General features: G+C 37.7%; 1 protein-coding gene and 1 non-coding gene across 7 annotated transcripts in view; one reads left to right on the top strand and one right to left on the bottom strand.

The window, feature by feature from the left end:
* Positions 1–22286, top strand: part of MSH3 (mutS homolog 3) — a 180774-nt gene that overhangs the window by 21721 nt on the left and 136767 nt on the right. The gene's annotated exons all lie outside the window — the stretch shown is intronic.
* On the bottom strand, positions 3545–3651 carry LOC117801716. The gene has a single exon (XR_004624451.1). It is a non-coding gene; the product is annotated as a U6 spliceosomal RNA (small nuclear RNA).

The raw sequence follows: 22286 nt of genomic DNA on the forward strand, positions 1-22286 counted from the left end.
AGCTGTCCAATTTTCCCAGCACCATTTATTGAAGATACTGTCTTTTTTCCACCTGATGTTTTTTCCTGCTTTGTCAAAGATTATTGCCCAAAGAGCCGAGGGTCCATANGTCCATTTCTGGGTTCTCTATTCTGTTCCATTGGTCTATGGGTCTGTTTTTGTGCCAGTACCATGCTGTCTTTGCGATCACAGCTTTGTAGTGTAGCTTGAAATCTGGCAACGTGATGCCCCCAGCTTTGTTTTTCCTTTTCAACAATTCCGTGACAATTCGGGGCCTTTTCTGGTTCCACACAAATTTAAGGGCTGTTTGTTCCAGTTCTTTGAAAAATGTCATCGGTATTTTGATTGGGATGGCATTGAAAGTGTAGATTGCTCTGGGTAGCATAGACATTTTAACTATGTTAATTCTTCTGATCCATGAGCATGGAATATTTTTCCATCTTTTTGTGTCTTCTTCAATGTCTTTCAAGAGTGATTTGTAGTTTCTAGAATATAGATCCTTTACGTCTCTGGTTAAGTTAATTCTGAGATAATGTATGATTTTTGGTGCTATTGTAAATGGGATGGATTCCCTAATTCCTCTTTCTTCAGTCTCATTGTTCGTGTATAGAAATGCAACTGATTTCTGAGCATTAATTTTGTATCCCGCCACATTACTGAATTGCTTTATAACTTCTAGTAGTTTTAGGGTGGAATCTTGGGTTTTCCATATAGAGTATCTTGTCATCTGTGAAGAGAGACAGTTTGACTTCCTCTTTTTTTTTTTTTTTTAAAGATTTTATTTATTTGCTTGACAGAGATAGAGACAGCTAGCGAGAGAGGGAACACAAGCAGGGGGAGTGGGAGAGGAAGAAGCAGGCTCATAGCAGAGGAGCCTGATGTGGGGCTCGAACCCATAACACCGGGATCACGCCCTGAGCCGAAGGCAGACGCTTAACCGCTGTGCCACCCAGGCGCCCCTTGACTTCCTCTTTTCTGATTTGAATACCTTTTATCCCTTTTTTTTGTCTGATTGCTTTTGCAAGGACTTCTAGTACTATGTTGAATAATAATGGCGAGAGTGGGCATCTTTGTCGTGTTCCTGAACTTAAGGGAAAGTCTTCCACCTTTTCCCCATTGAGAATGATATTTGTTGTAAGCTTTTCATAGATGGTTTTTATGAAATTGAGGAATGTACCCTCTATCCGTACACTCTGAAGTGTTTTAATCAGGAAAGGATGCTGTATTTTGTCAAGTGCTTTTTCTGCATCAATTGAGAGGATCATGTGGTTCTCGACTCTTTTCTTGTTGGTATGATCTATCACGCTGATCTATTTGCGAATGTTGAACCACCCTTGCATCCCAGGCATGAATCCTACTTGGTCATGATGGATAATCCTTTTAATGTACTGTTGGATCCTGTTAGCTAGCATCTTGTTGAGAATTTTGGCATCCATATTCATCCGGGATATCGGTCTGTAATTCTCCTTTTTGATGGGGTCTTTGCCTGGTTTGGGGATCAAGGTAATACTGGCCTCATAGAATGAGTTTGGTAGTTTTCCNAATGAGTTTGGTAGCTTTCCTTCTGTTTCTATTTTTTGAAACAGCTTCAGGAGAATAGGTATTATTTTTTCTTTAAATGTTTGGTAGAATTTCCCAGGGAATCTGTCGGACCCTGGACCCTTGTTTTGGGGGAGGTTTTTGATCACTGCTTCAATCTCTTCATAATTAATCAGTCTGTTTAAAAAATCAGTTTCTTCCTGTTTCAGTCTTGGTAGTTTATAGGTTTCCAGGAAGGCATCCATTTCTTCCAGGTTGTTTAATTTATTGGCATAAAGCTGTTGATATAAGTTTCTAATGATCCTTCCTATTTCATTGATGTTGGTTGTGACCTCTCCCCTTTCATTCATAATTTTATTAATTTGGGTCCTTTCTCTATTCTTTTGAATAAGTCTTGCCAGTGGCTTATCAATCTTATTTATTCTTTCAAAGAACCTGCTTCTAGTTCTCTTGATCTGCTCTACTGTGTTCCTGGTTTCTAATTCATTGATCTCTGCACTAATCTTGATCAAATGCTTTCTCATGCGTGGGTTAGGCCTGTTTTTCTATTCCAGCTCCAGCTTCTTGAGGTGAGAGTATAAAAACTGCATTTTAGATTTTTCTGTTCTTTTGAGTGAGGCTTGGATGGCTATGTATTTTCCCCTTAGGACCTCCTTTGCAGTGTCCCATAGGTTTTGGACCGTTGTGTTTTCATTCTCGTTGGTCTCTATAAATTGTTTAAATTGATTTTTAATTTCCTGGATTACCCAATCATTCTTGAGCAGGGTGGTTCTTAGTTTCCAAGTGTTTGAGTTTCTTCCAAATGTTTCCTTGTGATTGAGTTCCAATTTCAAAGTATTGTGGTCTGAGAATATGCAGGGAATAATTTCAGTCTTTTGGTATCAGTTGAGACCTGTTTTGTGACCCAGTATATGGTCTATTCTGGAGAGAGTTCCATGTGCATTCGAAAACAATGAGTATTCTGTTGTTCTGGGGTGTAGTGTTCTGTATATATCTATGAGGTCCATCTGGTCTAGTATGCCATTCAAAGCTCTTGTTTCTTTGTTGATTTTCTGCTTAGGTGATCTGTCTGTTGCTGATAGTGGAGTATTGAGGTCCCCTACTATTAATGTATTTTTATCTATATGTCTCTTTATTCTGGTTAAGAGTTGGCTTGTGTATCTTGCTGCTCCTCTGTTGGGGGCATATATATTTATAATTGTCATATCCACTTGTTGGATACATTCTTTAAGAATAATATAGTGTCCTTCTGTATCTCTAATGACAGTCTTTAGTTTAAAATCTGATCTGTCTGGTATGAGAATTGCTATCCCAGCTTTCTTTTGAGGTCCATTGGCATGAAAAATGGTTTTCCATCCCTTCACTTTCAGTCTGGATGTATCTTTAGGTTCAAGATGAGTCTCTTGTAGACAGCAAATGGATGGGTCATGTCTTTTTATCCAGTCTGCAACCCTGTGGCATTTTATGGGAGCATTTAGGCCATTCACATTGAGAGTGATTATTGAGAGATACTATTTTAATGATGTCATGTTGGCTGTAAAGTCTTTGTTTCAATAGACTGTAAATTTCTGTTCTGTATCACTCTTGGGGTCTTTTTACTTTTATAGAACCCCCCCTTAATATCTCCTGTAGGGCTGGTTTCGTGGTTACGAATTTGGTCAGTTTCTGCCGATCCTAAGGTCCTTATCTCTCCATCAATTCTGAATGACAGCCTTGCTGGATAAAGGATCCTTGGCTGCATGTTTTTCTCGGATAGAGCCTTAAAAATATCCTGCAACCCTTCCTCTCATTCCAGGTCTGTGTAGACAGGTCTTAACGTTATTCTGATATTTTTGCCTCTGTACGTGAGAAATTTCTTCGCCCTGGCCGCTTTCAGTACTTTATCCTTGGATCTAATATTTGCGATTGCAGTATGACGTGACGTGGTGTAGGTTTGTCGTGGTTGACCTCGGGAGGGGCCCTCTCTGCTTTTTGGACACGAATCCTTGTTTCCTTTGCTAGATTAAAAAATATGGGATGCTTCACGAATTTGCATGTCATCCTTGTGCTGGGGCCATGCTAATCTTCTCTGTATCCTTCCAATTTTAGTATATGTGCTGCCGAAGCGAGCACTCTTGGAAACGTTGTATCTCTCTCTCTATTCTGAATGACAGCCTTGCTGGATAAAGTGTTCTTGGCTACGTACTTTTCCCATTCAGCAGGTTGAATGTATCATGCCATTCTCATCTGGCCTGCCAAGTTTCTTTGGACAGCTCTGCTGCTAACCTTATGTGTCTACCCTTGTAGGTTGTGGACCTTTTGTCCCTAACTGCTTGTAGAATTCTCTTTTTATCTTTGTATTTTGCATGTTTCGCTATGATAGGTCTTGGTGTTGACCTATTTTTGTTGATTTTGTGGGGAGTTCTCTGTGCCTCTGGGACTTGAATGCCTGTTTCCTTCCCTAGATTATGGAAGTTCTCAGCTTTAATTTGGTCAAATAAACCTTCTGCCTCCTTTTCGCCACTCTTCTTCTTCTGGGACTCCTATGATACAGATATTATTGTGGTTTGTGGAACTGCTGAGTTCCCTAAGTCTATATTTGCAGTCTAATAGTTTTCTTTCCCTCTTCTTTTCAGCTTCATTATTTTCCATTATTTCATGTTTTGTATCACTTGGTCTATCCTCTGCTTCTTCCATCCTTGTTGTGATTACATACATTTGGTTTTGCATCTCAGTTATAGCATTTTTTATTTCAGCCTAACTAGTTTTTAGTTCTTTTAGAATACTAGCCCAACTAGTATTCTTCTTTCGTTCAGATATATTGCTTATATCTGTTTTGAGGAAATCCCTGGCTTTGATTTCTTTTTGATCTTTCTTTTGGGGAGAATTTCTCTGTCTTGTAAGTATGTCTGGGCTTCTATCTTTTGTGTTTTATGAAAGTTTGGTATGTTTCCTTCTCCTGACAGTAATATACATTAAGAACGGGTCCTACACTATCTCAGGCCTGGCACTTCAGGAAGCTTTTGTGGTGGATGCTATGTGCACTCTGCTGTTGTGTTGTGGTTGCTCTTTCCCATAAGTCAGTCCTCTACAGAGTTCCTCCTTGCTTGTAGTGGGGAGTGTTTGGGCCTTTAACTAGTTATGCTATGATTTGTTTAAGATAAGCCTGATTAAAAAAAGAAGAAAAAGATAAAAAGGTCTGATCCAAGAAAAGAGAAAAGGAAAAGGAACAAAAAAGCAAACAGACAAAAAACTATAAGCCTGGTTCTAAAGAAAAAGTAAGAAGGAAAAAAGAAAAGAAAGAAAAAAAGCATGATCCAAGAAATAAGGAAACAAACCAACCAACACACAAAAAACTATAAGCCTCATTCCAAAGAAAAGAGAAGTTAAAAAAAAAAATAATAGCCAGGTCCTTTTTCTACTACAACTGAAGCTGACTCTTTGGAGGGCTTTGTGATCAGTAGATTTGCTACATGCAGGGGCCTGTGTTGCTCTTCTGAGGGAGAGGCCTGCTGCACCGGCTCACAGTCAGACCTGCCCTAGTAAAGAAGTCCCTGCAGGAGCAGACAGACAGGGTTTGGTGTAAGTGACTCCAGCCTCCACCGGAGGTGCTGTGTTTCTCTCTCAGGTTCAACAGTGCTGGTTGGAGGGTGGGGGAGAGTGGAAGATGGCATCACCCTGCCGTCTTGTCCCTGGGAAAGGGAACTCACAGCTGCTGCTGTTCAGGAGGTCCTCACAGAAAAAGTGAATAATCTTCCCTCCTGTGTCCCAGGCTTTCCTCAGATCCCTGCTCTCAACCTGTCCGTGCCCTGCTGTGGGCATGCCCGGCCCCACAGTTCTCCGGTGTTTTATCTCTGGCCAATGGCTGGGATTCAAAACTCCAAATGTTAAAGGACTTGGCAAAGCGTGGACCTGCGCTCCTCTCCTGAAGAGAGCCTTGCAGTGCTGTGCCTGTCACTGTTCTGTCCCAGAAAAGCAGTTGCATGCCTGTGTAGCTGCCTGGAGCCTATGATGAAGCAGAATGAGAAGCTGTGACCAGGTGATGTGTCCTGTGCACTTGCTGCCATGGCCTGCTGTTGAGTGGCTGCTCAGTGGTGCTTGGTCGGCCTTTTGTCCTTGGAGAGGCAAAATGCCCTCCTCTAAATGTCCTCCAAGAAGGGGAGTGTTCGTTCCCTGTGTGACCCAGGGGATCCCCACCCTGTGCTGTCTTGTGTGAACCCTATGTGCTGCTCTCTCTCCTCCTCTCTCCCTCTCTCGGCTCTCTCCCTGATTTTGCTCTGGGAAAAGGGCTCCCTCCCCTTCACGGCAGTGCGGCTTTTCTCTCCCCCATTTCACGTTTCAGAACCTCGCATCTGCCACGTTCTCTCCTTCCAATTGTGCAGACTTTTTTCTTAATCAGATCAGTTTCCTAGTTGTTCCAAATGATTTGATGTTGATCTAGCTGTATTCAAGGGATGAGGCAAGTTCAGGGTCCCCCTGCTATTCTGCCATCTTAACTCAAGCAGCAACACTTCCATTTTTCTGATTTCCACTTCTTTTTTTGCAAAATAATAAAGACAAAAATTAAATGAAAGAGGAAAATATTCCACAAAGATATTGCCAAAAATGATTTTTTTTGCTGGCGAACAGCATTGCCTGTGATATTCCTTAATGTTTATTCATCAAATGAGATTCAAAAGCCATTTGGCATACTAAAGATAGTTTGGGTGTCATATGTGGGTTTTTTCAAATTTGATGGCTGCCTTTGTCTTGTTTTAATTTATATTTCTTTGCTTAGCATTGAGAATATGTAATTTTTCCCGTTTTTATTGAGCACGTGTAATTTTTATTGCATACCAGATTAAGCAAAGTCAAAAGTTAGTCTGCATTCCTGTGAGTGTCTAAAGCTAACCTTTATATATGGACAGAATGGAGTGCCAGAGATTCAGAAGTCACGCAGTCAAACATTGTGGCCTTGTGACATGAGATTTGGGTTGGATGATTGGCTCTTCCCCACTTTAAGTGCTCAACTGTGTTGTCCTTCAGTTTCCTTTTCTTTAAAATAGGGGTAGTAAGACTGCTTATTACCTCACAGGATTGTTGTGAGGGCTAAATAAATTAATATAGGTAAAATGTTTGCAGTAGTGGGTGGCATAGGAAGCTCTCTATAGGGGAAAAGTGTTCTCTCTATTATCAATTATTTTATTGTTGTTCCTGTCAGCCATTATCTTTTTAAATATTGCCTCTGCCCTGTTCTCTTCTGGAATTCCTTCTAATTCTCCCTGTGCATGGTCCTTTATGGTGTTATCTCCCACCTACAGCTGTCTGAAACAAATGTCTCTCCTATTGTTTTTGTTTTTTGGCCCTTGGGGAGTTCCTCTTTTTTGTTGTTGTTGTTTTTTGACTGTTTAAGAAACATTTTTTTAAAAAATTTATTTATTTATTTGACAGAGGGCACAAGCAGGGGGAGCAGCAGGCAGAGGCAGAGGGAGAAATCTCCCTGATGAGCAGGGATCCCAACATGGGGCTCTATCCCACATGACCTGAGCCAAAGGGAGACCACCTAACCAACTGAGCCACCCAGGTGCCCTGAAACATTTTTGATTATATTTTAATTCACGGTTTCTATGTGTTTTTAGTAGACTGTCTGGATCGAACAAGTTGTCCAGCTTACAGTAGCGTTCCTTTATTTTTGTACTTATATCTTTCCCCATTCTGAATATACTTCTGTAATCATCTGTATTTTATTCAATTTAATTTTCTTTAAAGTTTTATCTAGTTTTTAGCATTTGACTGTTTACTTTTTCTTTATTGTACTTTCACTGTGTAAGGTGTGGTCCTACCTTGATTTCCCTCGTGAATGCTAGTAGGTCCGTTTTAGCATTCATAAAACTTAGCCTTCATCAACCTGAGATACAAAACACAACTATATTTAAAAAAAAAAAAAGGGGGCGACTGGGTGGCACAGCGGTTAAGCCTTCGGCTCAGGGCGTGATCCCAGCGTTATGGGATCAAGCCCCACATCAGGCTTCTCTGCTATGAGCCTACTTCTTCCTCTCCCACTCCCCCTGCTTGTGTTCCCTCTCTCGCTGTCTGTCTCTATCTCTGTCAGATAAATAAATAAAAATCTTTACCAAAAAAAAAAAAAAAAGAAAAAATCAACAACGAGGATAGGAAGTGCTTTTAATTAGGTATGAACAACATAGCTTTGCAAATTTTTTTTCCATATTTACTACCAGTAAAACATATAGCCTTGAAATTTCAAGGAGATAGGTTTTATTTTTGATGGATTATTGTCTTTTTTAAACAATGATAAGTAGATTCCCTTGTCTCAGACTTAGCATGCCCTCTTTTTCTTCTGCTGTAAATCTGAAGGTAAAAAGAGTAGTTTTTGTCAGTTGCTGGTTGTTATTTTATTAATATTTAAGAAGTAATAAAGCTGTGTGGGAAAAGGCAGAAGAATAACTTTGAATTATGGAATGTACATTTTAAAGTATTAAGTTTTTTTGTATTCTTTGGCCACAAGAGGTCTCCAAAGGATTTTCTATTCTGTGGATTATCATTTAAAGACTATTGGATCTTTCACATTTATTTTTATATTGCCAAGTAGACTTACTTACTTTGTATCTTATGGTAATTACGGACAACTACATATTAGTCAAAGATGCTACTAAGATAAAATTGTTTCTAAATAGTGATAAACAGTTTTTCTTAGGTTAATTATTTTTATTTATGTAAAATGTTTATATAGCTTCAGTTTGGATCTTAGGAAATCATTTTTACTAAATGTTATTACCCTTCCCATTTGTGGTAAGATTATATAGAAAGAAACAAAAGGAAAGGGATGATTTTAAGCACTGTATTAGCTGCAGTTAAGATCACTTTAGCTTAGAGAATGTTATATGTTAAAACTGGTTGAGAGGAAAACTATAGAAAACAATAAATATTAGTCTATGTTTACTAGTTCCCAAAGAAACTGGTATTTGAAGCAAATCAGATGAACAGAGCAGATGATGCTCATTTGCAGGATTGGGAGGCTTTGAATTGGTGGAGGAGGGCGGGGTGGGCTGTGTGTGTATGTAAACAGTATGAGTTCTGAGGCACTTAGGCTGGAAATATTAGAGGAGGTGTGAAGACAGAGGGGAGAGTTTCTAATTGGAGGTGAACTTTAATATTGAGAATGGAGAAAGAAAGGGTAAAGGACCCTAAAATCCAGCAAAGGGGTCTGGAATCCTAATGGAAGTCAGTAAGGTTTCTGGGTAAAAGAATGGCATGACAGAAGAGAAGAGGTGAGCCTACTACCTAAGACAGGAAAATTGAACTTTAAAAAATAAATGATTCCATAATAGGAAAAAGAATAAGACTAGGGAGTTTAATGGATATCATAGTTGGGAGTAGAAGGAAGAAAAATAGAAAGAAACAGAAAAGGGGATCAAGAGCCAGGGCAAGGTAGTGATGTGAAGTTAAAATTTACTTGTTGCAAATGGTGGCCAATGGCATGTGTTAATTTAAACAGTACTGACTTAAAATTTTCTGAAGATGCACGATATTCAGAAAGATAGTTGATTATAAATTAATCCTAACCAGTTGATATCATTTATCATTTATTCTTCTTAATAGAAGAATGTCCTTCGGTAATACAGTGATTGAAGCAATTTGGCTTATGAAATAAATGCTTGAACATATTAGCATTTACTGAAAGATAGATGTTTATGTTGTAGATTTGAAGAAAACATTCAAATCTTGATGTTGGGGAATAAGAATGACTTCTGCTGTGGATACTTCCAGTGTTAGAAAGAAAAATATATTATGTCTTTGTGTCCACAGAGGGCCTTAAGTCTTCTAAAGTTTAACCAAAATCTTTATCTGACGTGATTGTTTATAATGGAGATTTATACTGTCTGAATGTCATTTATCCACATTTGCAGTGCTTTAATTTTGTGTTTCTCTTTTGTTAAATTAATTTGTGTTAGAGATTGATTTCCACTTGGTGTTCTTGTAGTTTGATTTTCAAATTTTTATTGGAAAATGTTTTGTAGTTTCAGTATTAAAATGAAAGTATTGCTGTGAAACTGTGTACGTAATTATCAGAGGAATTGTTATGTAAACTAGGTATCTGTTAGGGCCAAAGTCCAACTTTTTTATGGTGTCATTAGTCGAGTTTAGCATTAGGTCAAAAGTATCAAATCTTTTTGAAGGAGGAAAGGAAAAAACTAGACAGGTATTACTGATTAACTTGGTTAAGAGGAAGTGCTCCACACACACGAAATGTTAAGTGGCCAGTACTTAATGGTCTGAATTTAGTGATGCAGTCTTCCAGTTTGTTCTTAGAGAGTTTAATCTCAGTTTCTTGGACTTTTATCCTAGTAAATGTGGCATTATCAAACGCTGGCTGGCATGCGATACAAACCGTAAAGTCCCTATATTTAGTGGGAAGGTGAGGCTGGGTAGGGTGAGGGCATGTAAGGGAGTGTGAACACAGGACGGGGTTGCCTAGAGTGTTCTGTGTGTATGGGCAGAGTGTCCTGGGACAGAATCTAGCCCTTAAGAACTGCTCAGTGAAATGTTTGCTGTATGGGAGGGGGAAGACTGCAGCTGTTTTATGGAGGATGCTAGGCACTAGCAGAGAGAACTTGTGCTTTATTTTGATGTTTCTCCATTTTGGCCACTTGACTTCTTTTATTTATTTTGTGTTAGAATTTTCTTCTTTTAAATTTGTTAAATTATAGAGGTAGTACAAGTTTTTTTATAAAAGTAAAAGACCTATTTTATTTATTTTTAAAGTTTATTTTTATTTATTTATTTATTTTTAAAAAAGATTTTATTTATTTATTTGACAGAGAGAGACACAGCGAGAGGGAACACAAGCAGGGGAGGTGGGAGAGGAAGAAGCAGGCTCCCAGCAGAGCAGGGAGCCTGATGTGGGGCTAGATCCCAGGACCCTGGGAGCACGCCCTGAGCCGAAGGCAGACGCTCAACAACTGAGCCACCCAGGCGCCCCTAAGGTTTATTGTTTTTAGTGATCTTTACACCCAGCATGGGGCTTGAACTCACTACCCCAAGATCAAGAGTCCCACGCTCTACTGACTGAGTCAGCCGGGCGTCCTAAAAATACCTGTTTTGTTTTATTAGTATTTTTTAAGATTCTTTTTTCTTCTTTTTAATTTGGTATTTATCTATTTATGTATTTTTAGGGAAGGAGGGTTGGGGGAGGGGCAGAGGGAGAGAGTGAAGCCCCAGCAGGCTCCAGCCCCAGTGCAGAGCCCAGGGCCAGGCTCAGTCTCACAACCCTGAGATCACTACCTGAGCCCAAATCAAGAGTTGAATGCTTAACTGTCTGAGCCACCCAGGCACCCTCCAAAATACCTATTTTAAGGGAAAAAATTATTGCTAATCTCCCCACCCAATTTGATTTAAAGTATTTTTATTAGTGTGACTTTAATATTTATAAACTTACATTTTCATGCTTTAGCTTTATACTTTTTTATAGTAATAAAGTCAAAATAAAATTTGAGATTAAAATCAAACAGATGTATTGAGCTCATAAACTATAAGTGAACAATACTTTGGTACAAAGGATGATGTTCTTGTCTGAAAATAAACTGCTCCTCCCAATTTGAGGAGGATGTGTCCCCCACTGCGTACCAGGTTCTTTGCAGTTCAATATTTCTATACTGTGATGTGCTGTGTAAAGACTCAGCTGTTTCCCACTGTTTTTCTCTTTGAACCACAGTATAACTTAAGTTATTTGCCCACCACTTTCATTGTAAGACTGCCTCTTTTTTCTTTTTTTCTCATTAAACCTTTAACACCTAAAGTGCTCCTTATTGCTAATGTGATGTTAAGCATAAACAGAAATGCAGGACCTGAAGCTTGTGGCAGTGTTCATTTTAAAAATTGGTCATCCAGTTGATCTAGGACAGCATTTTTCAAACCAAAGGTCATGAAATCAGTTTGGTAGGTTGCAACTAACAGTGAAAAAAATAAATTAGAATTTATCAGAATGCCTTGCATACAGTAAAGGTTGTGTTTCATGAAATGCTTTTTTTGTTTTTCAGTTTTATCTGTCTATGCATAATCTGTGTCTATATGTGTGCCTTCTGGTCCTCTTTCCAATCCTTATCAAGTTTGTAATTCTCCAAGAAGGGAATTAAACTCCTAATATGATGTATTAATTAAATGTTATCTTAGATTATCTTATATGCACATTCTTATTACCTAAAACTGATGAGATATTGCCCAGCAGTATATTTTTAAGTAGCACAAATGAAAGGTGGTTAGCATTTAAAGACTGTGGATTGAAAATTCTAAAGCTGACTTGACTCGCAGACCATATATTGCCTACATAGAAAATGCAGAAGTGACAAATTATTAGAATAAGGATTCATCAAGATGGTTAAATATAATTAGTGTATGAAAATGAATAGTATCTTAATACAGCAGCAACAAATAGTAAAATTTTTAAAAGAAGATACCATTTAGAACAGCAACAAAAGCAGTATTATATAGGACTGTATTCACCAAAAGAAAAACAAGAAGACCTTAATAAAGAAAATTTCAAAACTTTATTAAAAGATAAGAACTAAATAATGGAAAGAGGTATATTAAAAACATGTAATTAGTGAATCAAACCTGTGATTTTATAAATTTTTATGGTGTAGACAGATTCTTAATTTGATATTTGAATTAAAAATATGGGTTGATTTAACAGAAGTTCTTGGGTTATAGTGGTGATGCTTATAGATGTAATATTATTGAAGGTGGAGGGGATGTAACTTAAGTTTAGGGAAATGTGCTGGAACACATCGTAAGGGCAGTATATGTCACATTTACCTGTTTCTTGTCATTTAGATTATGTGTGTTTGAGCTAAATCTAATATAAATGGGACCATTGCTTGAATGAAAACAAGATTCAAACCAGGGTTTTAGGGAAATACAGATGATGAATTTGAGGCCTAGTAAGTTCACTTAAACTCCTGAATATGGATTACTCTCCATTTTTCATAATAGCTTACCTTTTTTATTTTTTTAAAGCTTTGTTTATTTATTTGAGAGAGAATGCGGGTGCGGGTATGAGTGGGGTGAGGGGGAGAGGGAGAGAAGCGGACTCCCCACTGAGTGTGGAGCCCAGTGCAGGGCCCAGTCCCAGGACATTGAGATCATGGCTCGAGCCAAAATCAAGAGTCAGACGGACTGAGCCACCCAGGTATTCCAATAGCTTACCTTTCTAATTAAGATATTTTATTCTGCCTTCAAGTTCCTGTTACTAATTTAGCTAGCAGTAAATTCCAAGTGATTATTCTTTTCTTATCTGTATTATCTTATTGATATCTGTATTGATAGATATTTCCAATAGATTCTCAATTTATTGATATATCCTTTAAGTTATGCATTATTATATATTCATTCATTCTTAAAAACATTTATTGAGTACTTGCTGTGTGTCAAGTTCATTATTAGATAGTGAAGATACAAAAGTGAACAAGATCCTTCTTTCCTGATTCTTACAGTCTAGAAGGGTGGTAGTCTTGGAAATAAATAATTATAATGAAAGCGCTGATTGTTAAAGTCCAATAGAGTGACTGGTAGCATGAGGACATCAAGCTTTGCAGAAGGAGTTAGGTGAGGCGTCCCAGAAGAATAGGCCAGAACTGAGACTTGAAAAATGACAGCCAGGCTGTCATGGAGGTGTAGTACAGTGTGGTTTTCTTAGGGAACAGAAATGAGTTTGGTCTGCCAGGGTGGACATGACAGCCTGAGACAGGAAGATGTGGGGTTTGGAAAGAAATGTTGTGTAAAGTGAAAAAGAACCAAGAGAGAAAGTAGTATCATGGAAGGGTTCGATAAAGAATTTCCTGTGAGGAAGACGGGCTGGTGGCAGAGACTATATCATTATGATCTTTTGTGTCCCCAGTAACTGTCATAGTGGCTTGCGTATAGTAGGTACTTAATAAATGATCAGTGAATGATTAAACAAGTGACTTTTGGGATAAGGAGAAAAATGGATATTTCCTATGTGTTTTTCTTAGGAAAAATTATTTAGGTTTTATAAATATGGAGGGATTGTTGTGGTAGCCGGGAATTCATACATATGTGTGATGATAAATGTATATTTAAGAGGTATGGATAGAGCCAACTCATTTACTTCCTTTGGAAAAACTATATTAATTCCCTATCATTTTTTTCCTATTGTTTTTAGTCTTTAAAATAAAAAAAAAAGTCACTTTAAAGTAGTTTTTTAAGCTTCTTGACATTTCCATGGACATTCCCTTACAGTAAATACTCACGGAATCTACACAGCTAAGTGATCCCTGACAAGGAATTACGTAATATTTTAAAGACTGATGTTGATGATAACAAGGTCCTAACCTCATTTCTGGCATATGAAACCTTTTCTGAATTGTACTCATAGGAAATCTTTTTTCTTCTTTCTTTCTATTCTGTCTTTTTCATCTTCCTCATTCCTAAATTCTAGAGTAGGAGATAAATATAAAGTTGACTCCTTTGTCATCATTTATTATATAATAATTTCACTTTACTATTTAGAAAATTCAGAATTAAAAATTGCAGATAAGGGGGCGCCTGGGTGGCTCAGTTGTTAAGCATCTGCCTTTGGCTCAGGGTGTGATCCCGGCGTTCTGGGATCGAGCCCCACATCAGGCTCCTCCGCGGGAAGCCTGCTTCTTCCTCTCCCACTCCCCCTGCTTGTGTTCCCTCTCTTGCTGGCACTCTCTCTGTCAAATAAATAAATAAAAAATCTAAAAAAAAAAAAATTGCAGATGGTAGTAGATTAAGTAGCAGAAAAAAAAATCTCATATACCGGAAGAAAATGTCTTTAGGAAAGCATTTAAAGAGGAAGTTTTCTTAATAATAAAAATCTGTTTTATATTAATTTTTTTTTTAAAAAATAATTCCTTTCCTGGTAGAAATGCCATTGTATTTTCAGTAGTTCATGTTTTTCTTTTTAAAAACCAAATACAAAAGAAATTTTAATAAGATTTTTTTCCTTGTGATCTTAATAAGAAATAATTGTTTTTGTATTTAAGATTTATATTTTGTTAATTTTGTTTTTATTGAGGTATAATTGACATAAATCATTATATTAGTTTCAGACGTACAACACTGATTTGATATTTATTTATATTGTGAAATGATCACCACAATAAGGCTAGTTAGCATCCATCACCATGCATAGTTACACTTTTTTTTTTTTTTTATGATGAGGACTTTTAAGATCTACTGTCTTAACAACTTTCAATATGTAATACAGTATCATTAACTATAGTCACAGTGGTGTACATTACATCCCCAACCGATAGTTTTGAATATATGTAGCCAGCACTTTTAATGGGTGTGCTTAGTATATATGAAATGGGTGTGTTCTTATATGTAAAAATCCAGATTTTAAAACATGGTAAATTAATAGGTGATTGTTATTATACAAGAGTGTTTGCTTTAGGGTATATCTAAATTCTAAGCCTTTGTGCATTTTCATTGAGTGTAACTCCACAGGAATGTCTTTACTTGAGAAGTATAAATGGAGTGTACATGTAATAGGCTTACTGATAGTAGTTGAGTAGGAAGAAACAACATTTGAAGAGTCTGGAGGACTGACATAACTAATTAGTACAGAAAATCCCCAACCTGGGGCCAGACTGTGTGAGCAGAAAGTTCGAAAGCATTGTGTGAGATATGCCTAATTGTTTTACTGCTTCTATATGATTTTTGTAAGTATACCTATTCAGTTGAGGTCGAAGACTTAATTTCATAAAGTCTCCTAAAGAAAGCATTTTATTCTGAAGTTACAAGATCACTGAGGTAGTAAGTGGCAAAGCCCACTAGCTCCCCAGTCCTATTTGTTGCTTCTGCTATCGTTAAGATGTAACTTAATGGCAATCTAAAAATACAAATATCTCCATAATTGAACTCTTAATACAGGTAGCCATCTGTCCATAGGATCTCTTCAGTTTTTTCTTTCTTCCCTTTCCCTCTTCATAGCTCAGAAGGAGATTCCTTTTACTTTCTTTCCTTGTAACCAAGTGTCCTTTCACTATGTTTTAAATAAAAAAAACCTTGAGGCTAGCTTGGTTCACAGCCTCTCTGGGCCTGCTTATGCCTAAGCCTTTGTAGACTTAGACTTATCCATTAGTCTTTCAATGACTCCTTTCTGTCAGACCTCCCCACTGAAGAGAGATTTCTTACTGATTTCCACTATTTTTCTTGGTTACTCTGAGATTATTCTCTTATCTCTTATTTTCAGGCCAGCAGTTTCTTCTCTCTCCCGTCCTCTTTTTTGGTGGGATCTTTTTAACCACTAGCCCAAGTTTTGATCTCTAGAGCCATAAAAGTCTGTGAAGTCCTGTTGTGTTTTTTCCTTCTACCAATTTTCTTCCCTCTCTCTTCCTCCCTCTCTGTATTACCCCTCCCTCTGTCTTCTGTTTGGTATTTAATTTCATATATAATTTGACTTAATATACATAATACTGAGGTTGACGATGTTTCCTCAGGTTTGTTGGGAGCTCTCATACACCCCAACAATTTAGAAAACTGAAAAGTTCTTGGGACTCTTTCCCTCAGTGTTATCTTGGACTCTTTCTTTTTGTACCTTCAGCTCTGACCAACTCTTCTTGGTCAGACTAAGCTGGGCTCGGTATCTCACGGGAGTGGATGTGAACCCTGAACACACCATGTAGTTATGCTGGGTTGCCTCAACCTTGATAGGAAGGCTGGCAGAGAGGGGAATGCATGAGTGGATCTGTATTCCTTCCCTGATGGCCATGTTGGACCGTGACCATCCACAGGATTAGTCCTTACCGAGTGGGGCCATTGACATCAGGTGCGTGTCGTTAGGTGCTTTGTGTCTACCCAGGAAGGCCTGCACCTGACCCATCATGGCAGTGCTTTTTGAACTATGGTCACAAGTCATTAGTGAATCATGAAAACAATTTTATGGGCTGCAACGACCACTTTAAAGAATGAGTTAGGATAGTATAGAGTGGAAGATTGATGAATGTGTTGTATGTAATAAGCTAAGTTTAATGAAACCTTTTCCATTTGCTATACATCCTAATCCTGTCTTTAACCCAAGAAAAAGTTGCTTCAAAGCGTGACATATTGACTTCTGGTCATTTCTGTTAACGGTAAAATAATGTATACAAATAACACATTAACTGAATGTTTCCCTTTTCATTCAGCTTCACAAACATTTATTGTATAATTATCACGAATCTCATTGAGATGGAAAGATCCATTACCTTTGCCTGGTAAGGGCTACTAATCTGTTTGGGGAGCCAGCATATACACAGATGGCTCCAATGCAGAGCAGACTGATGCAGCATGTGAACACTGCTGGAGTACATGAGAGGGAGAGACTCGGGCAGCGCTACTTGGTAGATGTATAATGTTATCCACAAATGTGAGTCACTTGTTACATTGTTTATTTTCTTATGGAAGTGTAGTTGATACACAACGTTACATTAGTTTCAGGTGTACAACATAGTGATTCCACAAGTCTATACATTATGCTTTGCTGACCACAAGTGGAGCTACCATCTGTCACCATGTGATACTGTTATTACAATACCATTAAATACACATATGTAATTTTAATTTTTCTGGTAGCCATATTAAAAAATAAAAGAGACAAATGAATTTAATTTTGATAGTATATTTATGTAATTCAGCATGTCCAGCATGTAATTTTTTTTTGTCCAGTCATTCCAACATGTAATTTTTTAACTTTCTTTTTTATACACTAATTCTTTACATTCCTTTTTACACACTAAGTTTTCAAAATCTAGTATGTGTTTTACAGTGAGCAGCGCATCTCTGTTCTGACTAGCGACATTTCAGGGGCTCAGTAGCCAGCCACATGTGATGAGTTGCTATGTATCAGACAATGCAGTTGTACAGAGTGTAGGGAAACTTTATGTAAGAGAGGGCCTAGACTGATAGGTAGCACTTAACTAGACAGTGCTGGGAACAGCATTCCACAGTGAGAGAAGAGTGTAAACAAAGATGANAAAAAAAAAAATTTAAAAAAAAAAAAAAAAAAAAAAAGTTAATGAATCTCTTCCTATGTATTAGGTATATTCTCTGATCACTACTGTTATTAGCTCATGTAATCTTCACAATAGCCCTTTGAATTAGTTACTACCATTATATAGTAACTATATATTGTATAAACTATAAATTTTTATAAATGTGGAAACAGGCATTAGTGGTCAAGTAACAGTTATGTATATATGTATATGTGTATCTGTCTCTTTGTGGAAGGCAGAATGATGGCCCACGCAAAGATATCCATGTCCCAATTCCTGGAACCTGTGCACATGTCAGGTTACATGGTAAGGGGGATTTAAGGTTGCTACGCAAATAACTTTAAGGTGGCGAGAGTGCCCTGAATTATCCAGGTGGGCCCAGTTAATCACAGGAGTCCTTTAAATGTAGAAGAGGGAGGTAGAGGGGTCAGAGTGATGTGTGATGTGAGTATTTGACACAAAACCCTGGCTTTGAGACAGAGAAGATGCCATGAGCCAAGGGAACATAGCCTGCCTCTAGAAACTGGAAAAGATGAGGAACCCGATTTTCACCTGGAATGTGCAGAAAGGAGCATAGCCCTGCCCAGTGAGACCAGTGTCAGTATTCTGACCTAACTGTGAGATAATAAGTGTCTGTTGTTTTAAGCCACAAGTTTGTAGTAGTTTGTTACAGTAGCAGAGTAATGCACTATCATTATGTGTGGGTTCTGGATAATGACACAAAATGTTCTTAACCTTTTGTTCATGGGTAGCTATTTTCAGGAATTAAGTCATGCTGCTGTCTCTTTCTTGGATAATGAGTTTCTTCTTCCTCATTTTTCAGAGTAACTGGAAAATGACAGGTATTTAATACTGTTCAAGTGGACATAACTTTTCTTGCAAATAGGAATATAAATATTAGTTGTGGTTCTGACTGAAATATTGGAAGTTTGGAAGTGCTTGATCAAGTGATAACTGCCCTTTTTAAGTCTGAGCAGTTTCTAGTTGCTAAGTCAGGGTATCATTTATGTATGAATTACCTTATAGGTAAGTATACTTTACAGTTTTTTATATAACTCTTAACTTTCAGCCCCCAGATGTCACAAAGTTTATCTGTGGGTGATTGAATTGAGTAAGACAAGAGATTGCCCACCCGTACATAATGAAATCCTATTTCTACTATCTTCCAGAGAACAGTGAGAACAGCTTGGCCTGCGGGTTGATTGTCATATTCTGCCTCCTTCCCACCTACTTATTGCTACAGAGAGACAGAGCTTAGCCTCTCCTTAACGTTCTGTGAGGAAAGGGCTTCCTTAGGTTAGTTCCTTGGGCCTGTGCACATTGAAGCATACGCTCTTAGAAGGAGAGAAGCTTCTGTCTTGCTTCCTGCTTGTATATTTCCTTCCACTGTATCTTTCTTTCTCTACTAACAGTGCAAAGATTTTACTTCAGGGAGAATGTGTTTTATTCACTCCTGTCATTATCCTATATAGTAAAATACTACCTCTGTCAAAGTGCTATCTTTTACAGTGCTCTGCAAACACATAGATGCAGAGTGATTTTTTTAAAAGTATGATTCCAGCATTAAATGCTGGCTAAATGTAGACAACAACAGTGGAATTCATTAGTTCCCTGGTGCTGTGGTGATGTGAACTGTTTGTGGGTGTCTTTATTCTAACTTCAAAAGTGGAAAATTTATGCTTTTTCTGCTTGCCTGCGCTCAGGGAGCTTAGTGAGTGCAGCCTCATCTTCGGGAATTCTCTCTGTTTTTAAAGATTTTTCTTTATTTGAGAGAGCTAGAGAGAGAGCATGAGCAGGGGGAGGGGCAGAGGGAGAGGGAGAAGCAGGCTCCTCATTGAGCAGGGACCCCAACACGGGGCTTGATCCCAGGACCCCAGGATCATGACCTGAGCTGAAGGCAGACGCTTAACCTACTGAGCCACCCAAGTGCCCCTGGAATTCTCTTAATGGCTTAGGGAGTCTGTATGATTTTCCTGCTTTTAACCTCAGAGGCTCTAGGCCATGCTGATTGCTCCTGAGTGATTACAGGTGCTTTTTGCCCAGTAAGCAGTCCTTAATATGTAAAAATCAGGAATTAGACACAAGACAGATAGGAAATGGTGATTTTATTTTAGATTTTCACTTGCAGACTTTTAGTTATTTTCAAATTCTAATTTGATTTGATGCATTTAAATAACAAGTCATACAGGATGGTTAAATTGATTCATTTTACAAGAGTTTGATATGCAAACCCATCACTTGTATAAGGTAACCTATACCTGAGGCCAGAAGAATGGCATACTTCTTCCTGGTCTCTTGTCCCTGTCTCTGGGCCTTAGCTCCACCAGGCTCTTGGCATGTTCTCAGCATGTCAGATACAGTGACAGATGGTGCAGAGCAGTGGTCTGGGTGCTGACTCTGGCACCGGACACCCTGCATTTGAATCCCAGCTTCCTCACTTTTTAGCTGTGGATCTTAACATTATTGTGGCTCAGTTTCCTTATTCAAAAACAGGTGTATAGCAATACGAGTACCTCATAAAGTTGTAGGGAGGATTAAATTAGTTAATACATGTAATGGGCTGAAAGCAGTCCTTAGAACATGGTATTCAGTAAATATTAGCTCTTATTTTTCATTCATCATTTATTTTTCTACCATTCTTAAGCTATTCTTAGATTGTGCAGTGTGTTTTTCCCACATCTATCTTAAAATTTTCTGTATCCTAACAGTCTTACTGCTTTTATGAAGCTGCCCTGCAATTTTTAGTTGTCGGTCTAACCTTGGCTGTAATTGGAACTTCCTGAGGGTGTTAAATACTGATGCCTGCATTTTTGGTCTTGCCAGAGCTGGCTTGTAGTAGCTTTGAGGATGGATTGTTGTATTTCCAGGAATTTGCTGTCAGGTGGTTAAAGCACTGGTAGCTTAAAACCAGCCATGGTGGGAATATTTACACTCTTGAACTTGGCAGATACCTCCACAGCATTTCTCTCAATCTGTTTGGTATTCCTGTGATTTGTTTATAAGCCTCTCTAAATACATGCTGAGCCATTTACTGGAGTAAATTAGTTTGCTAGGGTTGCCGCAACAAAGTATCACAGACTGGGTGGCTTAATAAACAAAATGTATTGTTTCGAAGTTCTGGAGGACAGAAGTCCTCAGTCTCGGTGTCACCAGGGTTGGCTTCTTCCAAGGGCTGTGAGGGAAGGATCTTCCAGGCTTCTTTCCTTGGCTTATAGACAGTTAACTTTTTCCTCTGTTTCTTTCTATTGTTTTTTTTCTGTGTATGTCTTTATGTCCAAATTTTGCTTTTTTGTAAGGGCACTAGTCGTACTGAACTAAGGCCCAGCCTGTGGACCTCACTTTAACTTGATTATCTCTGTAAGGACCTTATTTCCAAATAAGGTCACATTCTGAGGTGCTGGTGGCTAGGTTTTCCACATATGAATTTTTAAGGGGACAGAATTCAACCTGTAATACAGGTCAGGGAACTTTTTTCTTTTTTCTGTGTTTGTTCCTGTTGTATTTACACAGTGAAGATTTGTTGACTTGAGTGAAAAAGGAAACACCAGTTAACTGACGTATTATTTGTTTATAATTTTTTATTCATTGTATTATGAATTCCAGATAGTCAGTTTGTTGATTTTGTTTTTGTTTTGTTTTGTTTTGTTTTTAACAGCTCTTTCTGGGCATAATATCAGAGTTAGTATTTATAGAGAAAAACAGTTTAGGAAGATTACTTATTTTAGGTTGTCTGAGACAGGCTTGAGCTTGTTAGTGAACTCAAAAGGCATATGATCTGAGTGAAATAGTCTTGGTTTTGTGTCTGTTGCTGAGAAAATGCTTTTAATCATGCATGAAAAAATGAGATGAATTTCCACTGATCTGAGAATGTTTTAATGCTGATAGTCATGTTCAGGATTATGTAAGACTATAGAGTTCTGAGGAAAGTAGGGTTTTTTTTGCTTTTTGTTGGTTTTTTTTTTTTTTTTTTTGCTTTTTCTCAAAGGCAAATACAATGTCATGTAATGATTTTGTGATATTTGTGATTAAAAACATATTTTTTAAGCACAGGAAGCATAAATTATTTTTTAAAAATGGTCTACCTTGTGTTAGATGATTGTATACAAAATAGTGGCACATATTTCATGGTGCACTGGGTGTTATATGCAAATAATGAATCATGGAGCACTACATCAAAAACTACGGATATACTGTATGGTGACTAACATAATAAAAATGATAAAAAATAGTGGATAATATTTAAATTATGATCATCTTAAAGCATGTAAATTTGGATGTACTTTTTGAAGTTAAATATTTTTCTTTCAGAGCGAGGTACTTCTCCATACCATTGCTTTTTGCTGAATAAGTACTAGAATCTTACCCCAGAAATGTATTTGAAATATGTATTTGAGGGGTGCCTGGGTGGCTCAGTCAGTCCGTTTCTTGATTTCAGCTCAGGTCATGATCTCAGGGTCATGAGATGGAGCCCCACTTTGGGCTCTGTACTTAGCACGGAATCTGCTTGAGATTCTCTCCCTCTGCCCCTCCCCAGGCTAACGAGCTCTCTCTTTCTTTTTCACTCTCTTTCTAATAAGTAAATAAACCTTGACCAAAAAAAAAAAAAAACACATTTGCACAGGAATTTGTTAGTGTAATTGTTCAGTTTTTTAGTAGAAAATTTTCAGTTATAAATTATATATTCAGTTATAAATTATAAAATATTTATTTTTAATAAACTTTAATCAAGTATAATTTACATGCAATAAG

Source organism: Ailuropoda melanoleuca, chromosome 3 (assembly GCF_002007445.2).
Source record: "Ailuropoda melanoleuca isolate Jingjing chromosome 3, ASM200744v2, whole genome shotgun sequence".
In the NCBI taxonomy this organism is placed as follows: domain Eukaryota; kingdom Metazoa; phylum Chordata; class Mammalia; order Carnivora; family Ursidae; genus Ailuropoda; species Ailuropoda melanoleuca.